Source organism: Dermacentor albipictus, chromosome 5 (genome assembly GCF_038994185.2).
Source record: "Dermacentor albipictus isolate Rhodes 1998 colony chromosome 5, USDA_Dalb.pri_finalv2, whole genome shotgun sequence".
Classification (NCBI taxonomy): domain Eukaryota; kingdom Metazoa; phylum Arthropoda; class Arachnida; order Ixodida; family Ixodidae; genus Dermacentor; species Dermacentor albipictus.
Window position 1 is genome coordinate 106,386,249 of NC_091825.1, and position 12,719 is coordinate 106,398,967.

Below are 12,719 nucleotides of genomic sequence, written 5' to 3' on the forward strand. Positions count from 1 at the left end.
AGATTCTCTCGCAGCATTCGGTAAGTCAACCTCAACTGTCCTGACATACTCTCAGCCCGCGGACAACGCCTCAGTGTTGCGTTTCACTGCTTTAAAGAGTTTGTTTTCGTATGGATGAGGGAAACCTGCAACTTCGCGTCAGCCAATGCTTTGTCTTTTGCGCTCAAGCTCCTTCAAGCCGGCGGCAGCACGCTTCTTTTCCCGTTCATTCCTCAATCCGTAGGCCCTTTCTGTTCTCGTCCTCCTTCCGCCGCGCGTTTGCCCCACAGACCATTTGAACCATCCTCTTAGTAAGTTTTACAGTCAACGTCCGATGTTTCGGACTCTCTAGAGGCCGCGAAAACGTCCGAAAAAACGGGCAGTTCGAAAAAAATGAATGCATGTCTTTAACTGCCTTTAAGGGCTCAAATCGCCGCAGGCACATCTGAAAAAGCTCTGAAAGCCTGCCAGTACACTTATTGTGCATATCGGTGCTCGTACTGTGACGGGAGATGGCGGGTGCACGCGTGTATAATTAAGGAATAGATACTGTGTTCCGTGACAATTGCCCCTTCCCACGCTTGTTATGCTTCACCGAAATGGGAAGTATGCAATGAAGTTTGCCTTAAAGTCCCTAGGGGCTGTTTGCCTGTGCATGTCGCGCCACTTAGCAGCGGCGGCGAGCACGCGCGAGTTGGCCCTGTTAGGATTGGGGGCTCAATCCCATCGCTCGTAACCCGTTGTCAAGATTGGAGTCCGGCATGAATTAGAAGGTAGCTGGCCCATGCCGTCGTCCAACTTATCCACGCTGAGGACGTTGGTGAAGGGAAAGACTGCTTCTCATCGAGAACGAGGAATATGGGTTTATTTACAGTATCTTACATTAGTCTAGCATGACTGCGAGACAAAGTACATCAGTCTAACATGACTGCTTGAGAGAGAGTGTCCTGAGCAGCCGCACAACAGCGGTTTATAAACACTCGGTCCTCCCCCGATACCCAGGTGACGGAAACGGCCGTCCAGGCACCGTAGGCGAATTGACGAGGCACCGTAGGGGAGACGACCAGGCACCGTAGGGGCACTTTATTCCCCGAGCTGACCCCCGCAGCGCGCCCGCCGGCTGCCCATTGTCTTGAGTCTTGGTCGGCGCGTGGGAAGGGGTCTCAGTAGACGTTCCCACGGGCTCGGTAACAATAGTTGGTCCGCCGACCCCCTTAGTCACAATGGCCACGAGGCTAGAGCGTAGCGATGGCGTTCCGAGACAAGGTTGCCGCTGCTGTCGCAACTGGCAGGCAAAACTTGCACGTCATCGGGCCGTTCTTAACAGCCTTCACCGTCATTTCACCATTATCCGTGGTGCGCTCAGGCCCGCCTGAAAGCGTGCTCTCCCAATTTTCTAATGGATCCACCGCGGCCTCTTAGCAGCTCCTCCGTGAGACGTGTGCACAAAAAGAACAAGCGCAGATACTGCTGCGTTAAGGATTCCCACAACCGCGAAGGGGATGTCGCCATCAAATTGTACCGCTTCCCTTCAAAACCGTGGGAAGCAACCCGGCGGCTGAAGTAGATCGTCGCGGTTGGTGTCGGTCTTGCGAATTTCTGTTAAACGAACTAAGACGTAAATGCAAAGACAAGAAGAAAAAAACCAGCAGTGGCATCCGTAAAAACACAATAAAGCGTCCACTGCATGAAAACGCGTGAACTGATTCCCGCTGTTGTAATTTCGTTTAGGTAGTTGTTTAGCTCGTCTTGCTCCAAAACAAACGCGCAGCGGTTGTTACGTGTCAAATATAACTTCGTAAGCGCTCCGTGTTGGAGCTTAGTACACACTGTGCTTCTTCCTACTCCAAGATCAAGACGCGACTGCTGGAACCAGGCTCATTCCTGCCGATGTTTTCACGCGCTTAGGACAACAGAATTAAGGTTGGAGTACACCGCAGCACATGTCGAGTATTCGAAAATTAACATTTCTCTCGCGCACGCTAGCGCATATTTGTTCAGTTTTCACGCTGTTTAGTCTCAGCTTAGATTGCTCTCTATTATGTTTCAGCGGTAATGCCCTCTCCCATTTCAGCCCGAACTACAACACCAGAATATGCTCGAGGCACTTTGTCAATGGAGAAAAAAGCACTTCCCTGCCATTTCGCCAAAACCTCTACAATTGTAAGGTGCAAGGCACGCTCCAAGTAATGAAGCTACAAATGAAAGTTGAAAAACGTCCACGGCCGTATTTGCTCCCTTAAGTGGCATAAAAGAATTATTTGTTAACTTACTTCGAGTTCGACGTCGTAAGCATGCTTGCTTTGTTGTGACAAACGCTTCGCGACCTGTGGTGGTTGCTTAGTGGCTAGGACGTGTTGGGCTACTAAGCACGAGGTCGCGAGATCAAATCCCGGCCTCGACGGCCGAATTTCGATGAGGGCGAAACCACCTGTGTATTTAAATTTAGGTTCACGTTGAAGGACCCCAGGTGGTCCAAATTATTCCGGAGTGAACTACGGCGTCCCTCATAAACAGATCATGGTTCTGGCACCTAAAACCCCACAATTTATTTTAAGCACTTCGCTGCGATGTCCGGGTTGTTTACTTCTTTGACACGATATACATGGTTGTAATCATAAATTTGACGTCCTTTCTCCAGTGTCGGTGGTCCAAAATGGGCCTCGATTGCTTTAAAATTGCAGTTTAGAACGATTGACACTTTTCAAACGAGCGCCGCAAAAGCATGCCTCCGCACAATGGCCGCTTCGATGTTTCACGGAGGCGCTGACGGCTGAGCCGATCGCTGCGCCATGCGCCGCCTGACCATAGAAGGGAGCCCATACTTTTGCGGTAGCTTCACCACGTAACAACACTGTATTGAGGCGAAGCTGATTTCGGGAATCTGCATTTTGCAACGCGCCGTTCTTTAACCAGCTTCGAAGCCAATCGCGAGTACCACAAAGGCGGAGTCGGTGCCATTGCTGACAGCGGCGAATTCTTTCATTGAAAAACACGGCACAGAATGGCAAGAAGTTTAGTGAACGTCGAAGCAGCTAGGCCTAGCGTTGCCGCGTGCGAGAGCGCGTGTTCGAGGCGGCAATGAGATGGCGGTGGTGGCTTTAATGCAGTTTCGGACCTGCGGTCACTGCAGAAAGTCCGGAAAATCGGACGGCGAAGAGTTCTCGCGTCCGAAATTTCAGACGTCCTTATACATTGACTCTATGGGGTGCGTATAGGGATGCCGCCAAGCCGTCCGAATTATCCGCTGTCCGAAAGGTCTGTCGTGGATGTACACCGGCAACTCCTCCAGCGGACGACACGGCGTCAAAGAGGGCTCGCTACGATTCCCCTGTTATTCGAGCCAGCCTTTCCACGACTTTCGTTCCCTTTCAACAAAATTACTGCTCATTTTCCCTGACAGAAGCACAAATTCCCCGAGTTTTTTCTGAGTATTTCCAGACTACTCGCATCACAGAAGAAGAATGGAGCTCTGCCATCCAGAGCTCAGACCTTTCACGTCAAACCTGGGCTGTCCAGAGAGCCCACGATGCGGCGGTTAGGCTCGGCCTACCCGTCCCCACGTGGGAGCGGCCCGCAGCTCTGCCCTAGGGCAAAGCTTCTCAAGACCTTGTAATTAAAGTTCTTTGTCTGTCTGCCTGTCGAAATCCCCGAGGTTTCCCAGTTGGTACACACCCTGATTGTGGTATGTCTTTTATTTTCAATCAACATATTTCTTATCAACATATTTATCACCATGCATACAGCTCCGCTGGTCATCCACCTTCACAGAGTGGAATGGCTCGGAATTTTTATCTTTTTTAATGCATTAGCATCCTTAGGGTACTTCACACACTTTGCAGGGGCTATCTATCTATGTTTGTATCTTTGTATGCATGTTTGTATCTAACCTTTTTCCACTTACCTGGATCAGTGGCTAGTCCGTGGTCGATGGCTAGCACATCAAGCTGCTGTGCTGAAGTAACAGTTCGAAAGCAACCATCAGATAAACTTGGGACACTGAGTATCTGCCAATGTGTACATACGTGCCTATGTTCAACGAAGCTCTTTCACACCAACATTGGCCACTAGATACGGCACTGAGCAGGGACCCCTGTTCGCAGAAACTACTTGACGCCGACTTGGAGCACTAGGTACATACCATTTGGTCTATGCAGGTCTTCAATGAACCTCTTTAATAATGCCAACTTGGGTCACAGGCAGTGGCGTAGCCAGAAATTTCGTTCGTGGGGGGCTCACTTTGCCGCTCGGCCTTCTCCTTACAGAATTAGTCGAGGGATCTATCTATCTATCTATCTATCTATCTATCTATCTATCTATCTATCTATCTATCTATCTATCTATCTATCTATCTATCTATCTATCTATATATATATATATATATATATATATATATATATATATATATATATATATATATATATATATATATATATATATATATATATATATATATATATATATATACCAGGGGAAAATCTCAATGACGCTGTCCTTTGTTAGAATGTATTGCGCAGGAGCAGCTGTCACCGCTCGTGTATTGCGAGCAATTGCTCCGAAATTATAGTCGCAACAGAGAGCACATCTAAAAAAGCAGGAGTTCTGCAAAATATACGAGGGCGAGTCAAATTAAAGTGAGCCAATGCGAATATATGATAAACGGGGTACTTTGTTTAAAAGTAGTCACCATGAGTATTTAGACACTTGTCCTATTAACGAGTCGCGTAATTCCCGTCTCATAAAACTCCTTGGGTTGCTGCCTCAAAAATCTGTAAATGACTACACGTCACCTTCCGACACGAATCTGGTTCCCTTGAGCAGATTTTTCAAATTTTACCAAATGTGGAAGACGCAAGGAAAGAGGTCTGGGCTGCATGAGGAATGTTGCAACGTTTCCCACTTGAACTTTACCAGTTTCTTATTAACCACATCAGCGACGTAGGCACGGGCAATGTTGTGAAGCAACATGTTCCCAATGCTCAATTTTCCACGTCGTTCGTTCTTGATTGCGACACGCAGCCGATCCCACCTTTCACAATCTCTGAAACGATTTAGAGTCTCTCCAGGTTTAGAAAATTCGATCAATAATGGCCCCTGACGTTCTAAAAAGAAGTCAACACTTTTCCGACAGAAATGACGGCCTTTCTTTTCCTTTGGAGTGGTGAATTCAAATGCTTCCACTGTAAGCTTGGCCGTAGTGTTTCAGGCTAGTAGTAGCGGCACCATGAGTCATCCTCGGTCACAATTGCAGACAAAATGTCGTCACCCTCATCTGGGGTTCCTTGACGTGCACTTAAATCTAAGTACGCGGGTGTTTTCGCATTTCGCCTCCATCGAAATGCAGCCGCCGTGACCGGGATTCGATCCCATGACCTCGTGCTCAGCAGCCCAACACCATAGCCACTGAGCAACCACGGCCTTTTCAATTGTGTTGGGGATGATTGCATGGTGGCTTTGGCCCGGCCATGGATCGTCTTTGTAACTTTCATGTCCTTCTTTGAACAGTTTGCTACAATGCTTCACAGTGGCCAATGAAACGCAATGTTCAACGCATACGGCAGCCATTTGGCGAATAATCTCTTTTTGGGAAACATCTTCATTTGTCAAGAACCTCACGGCACCAAGCTGTTCAACTTTTGGAGTGTCCATTATGTCACGTAACCCTGTTCAACCCAGTTTATGAGAACATTAAAGAACATTTAACCTCACCTCTGCATGTCACTTGTAAATGAGATGCGTATGTGCTACGCGCATGCCTCGAAAATAATGAACCGAACCATTATTGCGCGGGGTGGGTCGTCTCACTTTCATTTGACTCGCCTTCGTACATTAGAAATGCGAAGATACAATGGAATATACATATGTGAAGATACAGCGTGATACAGGGCAAAAATTTGCACTGGAAACAAAGTTCACTGCGCATATACAGAAAACCTCGCAACAAGATGTTTAAATATACGTATAAGTCTCCAATAAATCTACGTGCCTAAGAAAAAGTCACTATATATAATGCGTCAAACAAGGCAAATAAACAGCTTGCGCAACCACAGATTCACAGATCACAGCACCCCCCCCTCCCTCCACTCCCAAAATGTATCGCGTGCGACAGAAGGCGGCGCGCTTCCTCCCCGCTTTTCTCCCTTGCGCACACAAGCGAACGCGTTGCAATCCGTCGAGTCCCCGCAATGCTGGCGGCGAGCGACTATGCATTGTTTCTTTTTCTCGTCTGCTAGCCAGAAAGCGTCCAAAACTCTGCCAGGTGAAAAGGCAGTCGGCCAGAGAAAAACGAACGCGCAGCCAAGTGCGCCGCGTGGTTGTCGATGCAGCACGAGGGAAACGCATGCGCTCTGGCTGGATTGGCAGCCCGTGGGTTGCGAGAACAAAAAAGAAAGATGAGAAAGAGGCTTAATGTATCCTCGCGAATAAAAGTCTAGGTATAAAAATAAATAACAACTTAGTTACAATTGTGGCTTTAGTGTATTGACATGGATGCTTTGGCGCAGATGAAAAAAAATTCATATTCTTTTCTGTGACCTGATGGCACAAATGAAGCACCACAACGCTTTGTCTCATCGGACCTCGCTGCGTGCTTTGTCAACTTGTCTGATAGTATGTTGATTTGGCTTGTCTCGTTGTTTGGCCCGATGTACGACTTTAAAAGTTCGATGCACCTTTGGCGTCAAATGTTTACAACAGCATTAAACCCACAAAATTCCGGAATCGAAAATCTAAAGCACGACTTTGGAAATGTCAATGCACCTTTCGCATCAAAATGTTATGAGAACTTTATACCCACAAAGTTTCAGAATTGAAATCCAAGCGCTCGGTATATTCCGCGGCCTCCACGAGATACCGAGCCCGCTCGCCATCAAAACGCCCTTGAAATTTTGTGATCGGTGGGGCTCCTTGTGTTACGGTATGTGACTCCCGATGCATGGGCGTTTCCGCGAAATCTAGCCCGATTTCGCTATGTTCGCGCTAAAATGTCTTTTCGAGCATGAATTCAGGACATTCTTGACAAAATCGAGCATGATTTCCGGCGCCGGGAGTTGTTTTGGTCGGCGGCGCATGACAGCACGAAAAAATTTCGGGGGGGGCTCAAGCCCCATAAGCCCCCCCCCCTGGCTACGCCCCTGGTCACAGGGTATGCGCCAGTAGGTGAATGCCACTTTTCAATGACGAAAAAAGATCCTTAAATTTCTTTGATGCTGAGCAGAATCGAACCCACGTCACAAGTGTTCCTCAAGCACCACAACCCAAAGCATTTGCAGGCTGTGTCACAAATTCACTGGGTATGTCACACATTTCAACGAATGCCTTTCATACCAATATTTTACAAGCTGCACCATGAATGCACTGCATATGTGACACTCTTCAATGAATGTCTCCCCAACTTGGGTCACCGAGTATGCAGCAGATGAGGGGACTCTTCTCAACCTTCGCATTTGCCGAACGCCATGCTTCTCATTTCGGAGGTCACACGCAGACATCTCGGCAGTGCCATTAAATGGCACAGCATGTCTTGAAATAGGCGAGAGAGAGGAGCCCGTTTGTCACATGACGTGTTTCTCAGCGATTGCACGCACTGTTGCGCCATGCATTTCAGATGCCACCCCAGGCTTTCTGGCAGCGGCGCTAGATGGCACTGAGTGTTCTTAGGGAAGTGCAAAAGAGGAGTCCTGCTGCAATGCATGCCTCATACATAACTCGTTTCGACGGTGGCAATACATTGCGAGTCCATATTAATTCAATGCTAACGTATTACCATCGACAGTCATCTTGAGATGGGTTCTGGCCAATTCCTTTCATCCAGCACCACCATGGTTGTGCATTTCTTATATGTATGTAGAAAACAGTCAAGTGTTATAGCCAAATGTAGCGAAAAACAAAACAAGGCCATTCTCTGCAGAACATTTGAAAGTGAACAATTCAGTGCTTTAGCCAGGAAAGCAATTCACACTGAGCTTCCTTATGTAAATGATGCAACCATCGGTGTGAGTAAAAACTAGCTGCACAACACCAATATAGGCGATTATGCTGGGCTAAAGCTTTCCAATGTATGTGGGACAGCTCTTCCGAAAGATAATTATTTTGGCAGAAATAAAACATCTTACCCCTCTCAAAAAAACATCTGCTTCAACTTTGTTTTGTGCTTTTGCTCCTTCAAGCAAATGTTGGTTTACCGAGAAGCATTCACCATACCTGCTATTTCTAATGGCTTATGAGAATGTGGGCATCAACTATGTAGAGCTTGCAGAAGAACTAGCTGAACAATGCCGCGGGAAGCTGATGTGTTACTGTACTCAATTTGCTTAATAGACAACTTCTCATCTGCAGTTTTAAGCTAGGAATAACGGTGACCTCCATGGCTGCTTTTATCTAGACATACAGTGAGCCAAACAGCACGACATAAAAGGATCTTTTGATGCACAGCTTCAAGCCTCGGAAAAATTTTCAATTCTTGAAATTCCTACAGAACGAGAGCTGTGCAACATCATAGGTGTCCCTCAGTATGACATTTCACACCGCACACAAACTTTCTCTCCCAAATTTTGTAATTCTTTGAGCACATTAGGCTGCACATGCTATGTACCATTTGTGGTTTTCAGTAGCTTTCCACACTGGAAAGCTTTACACTATGACATCACATTGTTTCACCTGAGCCTGCATCGACAAAACTAGTACTATTTCAAAAAATACCACAAAGAAGCCTCTTACAAAATATGTATCGTATGAGTAATTAATTTTAGGTGTGCCAGAACAAGGTGCTCAATCAGCCTTACGATGCCTATGGTAGTGCCAGGCATAGGCAGAAAGTTATATGTATGTATAACACACACATATATATATATGTATATATATATATCGGGGTTTGGCATGTATATAGGTATACATACAGGTACTGTGATGACGAAGGCTGGTCCACCAGTCGGAAACGTTAAGTAAACACATCTTACTTCCAAGAGGTTCGTCTCTACACACACACACGTATATATATATATATATATATATATATATATATATATATATAAAACCTCATATTAGGAGACAGTTCAGTTTCACAGCCAGAGCCCTCTCGCATCACCAAGAATCTGGCATCTCTTGGTGGTGTAATCTTTCTTCGTGTAATTGTCGCATACATGTCTATCACTAATACTGCTTCGCCATTCCGGCGAAACTGCAGCCTCTCTCTTTCTTTTTCTGCGAGTCCCAGTATAAGCACTCCTGCACACGGCTGCTGTTGATTCCAATTTCGAGTGAATCCGGCTTGGCCTCAGTTTGGTTACCGAGTAAATTATACAGGGTGCTCCAACTATCATGCACAAAGACTTAAAGAAAGAGCAGTAGGATTACTCCAGCCGCCAGTAATTGTTTTGTTGCTGATATTGATTTCGGTAATTTCAATTAATTAACTAACTCGAGAAGTACTGTCCTAATTATCAGAGTGTCAATAAGACATTTGTAGCCCCCCCCCCCCCCCAATTACATATAACTGCGGTGTTTTCAGCGACGTACTAATTGCATACAAGTTTTCCCGACTGGCAAATAAACATCACGAAATATGAAAAATGCGATGTAACTGCGCACCCACCCGCATCATAAAGCAGCAGCCTGAAATAAGCTGATTGAAAGCAACTGCATTGCCTGTTGCAAACCGAAGAGACAGCTACCTTGATACCTTCCGTACCTTGATAATGGTACGGAAGAAACACTAACAGCATGTTTCAAGTTTTGCAGCTATTCCTTCCTTCTATTATTACAGCACACCTATTATCCGTCTCTCAAGGCCGACTGATCACATTAATAACAAAAGCCTCTTGACAATGTGGCTGAAGTGCCGCTCTGACCAAGCACGAAATGCAAGCAGCAATGGAATAGGCATAGAATGCTTCAACATCCCGGCTCTGCTCGTACCACATTGAAAGAGTGTGCACGCATCTATATTTCGCGCCAGAAACTTGCTTTGGACCAAAGCCAAATTAAAGTGACGGTTTTATTTTTAATGAAAGTGTATATGTGCTGCAAAAACAGGTTCGTGCCAAAAAATAAATGCGAAATGAACAGACCGAGAAGCGACCCATGTGTGTGAAAAGGCAGAACGAATTCGTTCAAGGAAAATACACCACTTATAAATGAGCCGAATGGGCAATCGGGATGCCTGCACAAGAAAATACAAAAAAAGAACAGATTTCAGTGTGCCCTTATCATCTATGAATTCATAAGCTCCATTGAACACCAGCTGCTGCCTAGAGGACGTCTTCGAATAGGTCTCCTTCTGCAGCTACGCAGCCCTGATTATCAGATCTTTAGTGGCTTTCTTGATGACCGACGCTGGAATTCTACGGCAGGCATCCGTTATCCTTGCCTTGAGCTAATCTGACATCTGTTTTGACCATGTAAGCATGATCTTTCACATAACCTAGAAATCTAATGGAGAGAGGTCAGGTGACCTAGCTGGCCAATATACAGGCCCGTGCCTTCAAATCTATTACGCATGAAAATTCACATCCAGCCAGTTTTGTGCTCGGCTGCTGCTGTGTGCGGGTGCTCCATCTTGCTGATGCCATACAAGTAGAAGACGCGACAGTGGGACTTCGCTGAGAAACCCATCCACCGCTCCTTCAAGAATTTCGTCCACATAACATTGTCCAGTCAGTGTGCATAAATTCAGTCAGTACAGTGTGCGTAAATTCCGCACCACACACTGAACGAACACTGGTACTGATGCAGATTGCACTTTACCCAATGTAGCGTGCATTATGCAAATTTACCAAGGCGTTTCTGTGAAAATTGGCTTCTCTATGCACATGGTGTTGCTCAAAAAGTCCGGTGACGCATCAGCTGTTATGAGGACCCAATTCGAGAAATCTAGGCGATTCTACAGGTCCCTATCTTCCAAGCATTGGTGCTGGTTAAGGTGGTACGGGTGAAAGACCGTCATTTAGAATCCTCTAAACTGATGATTAGGAAATTGGTACCACGGTGGCCACGTCCCGCACGCTAGTATAAGCGCTTGAGACCATAACTGGTAGAACATCCGTGCTAGGACTCAAAGATATATTCCTCCGCCGCAGTTTCTTGAAGCTGCCGGTTTGTATCAGGTTTTCATAATTTCTGATGATAGTCGATGCGCTTGGTCTACCGCCACACTTCCATGACTGATATATATTTGTGGCCTTCCTCTTGTTGGCATTTGCAGCTCGCAAGACATGGATAATGTTTTCCGTGTGCTCATTAGAGAAAAACATGGCAACTGGAATGAAACAAAACACACCTTTAAAGATTTGCACTGACGTTGTCAATTAGCTTTTGTGGTGCTGGGTGATGTGGCAAAAAAAAAAAAAATGTGCACTTTAATTATGCTAAGACAATAGCTATCACAGCTTTTTTTTCAACTAACACGAAACGCGACATGTTAATTCAGCCGTGATGTGGCAGATAAGGCACTAGCTTGATCACGATGTTTTTCTTTATTTCATTTATTTCGTCCTGGCTAAGTCAGGGGGAGCATGTTTGAGGGCGCTGCTTTATGATGCGGGTGGGAGCGAAGTCACGTGGCATTCTCGATATTTTGCAGGGTTTATTTATCAATCATAAAAAATTAGCACGCAATTAGTACGTCGCTGAGATACCGTAGTTAGATGTCCCTTGGCTGTGCCTACAAATGCCTTTTTGACACTTTGATAACTAGGATAGTATGTCTCGAGTTAGATAATTAGTTACAATGACCTAATTAAACCTCAGTAACGATAAATTTACTGGCAGGTGCTCCCTTGTACTGCAGTGCAGTTTCTTCGAGTAATGCAGTGCTCTTATTTAAATCTTGGAGAATGATAATTCATTGGGCCACCCTGTATACATTTATTTTTCATGAGTCGTTAGCATTGCCTACTGGAAAGAGAAGCGTACTGAGACACATATCATTCACATACATTTCACATTCCGTTGATAAAAGACTCTGCTGAAGGGGTCACTGAAGTCTGCACGTTTCTTTTTCTTTTTTTTTTTTTTCAGGGTCAAAAAAGCACGCGAAGCAATTTGAAGCGAGGTGACCATGCAACATATCCATTCTCCAGGCACAGGCTATCCATACCTTTAGAAATATTTGTTAATTGGCTACCTCCTTCTCTTTCAAAAATATAACGAAATTTGTCCTGCATATATATTTAAATATATTGCATATGTGCATAGTGTTTACAGTGCAAATTTAAAACAATGTTGAAGTGAGAAAATACGGATAAGGTAGCCGCCACTGGTGCTTCTAATGCGCTTGTCCTCCTATTTTCAGGATTTTCAGAAATAAAGCGAAAGTATGAATTAAAAGCCACGCACATCAGTGCCAACAATGATGTAGTAAGCTATTAGCCACAATAAAATTTTAAGTGAAAAGGTTGAGGCAAGTCAAGAGAAACCTCAAATGATGTCGGTGAAAAAGCTCTAGAAATGACATTTCAGGTGTGTGTGGGGGGAGGGAGGAGGAGTCGGCATCGCCGCACCTCACCCTCCCCTACACACACAGAAAACTTCGGAGGGGGCTCGAGCCCTGGAGCCCCCCCATAGTCAGCGCCTATGGCACCAGGTGAACCCTTAAAAAGAATGACTGGTCATTCAGAGGTAAGAGCAAAGACAATGAAAAAAGAAAAAAGCACTAATCTTGGCCACTCATGCATTAAATTTTTTTACATCTTCGTTTATGTTATTGAAGAAAGATCATGCATGAGCAAAGGTCGATGTTAAAA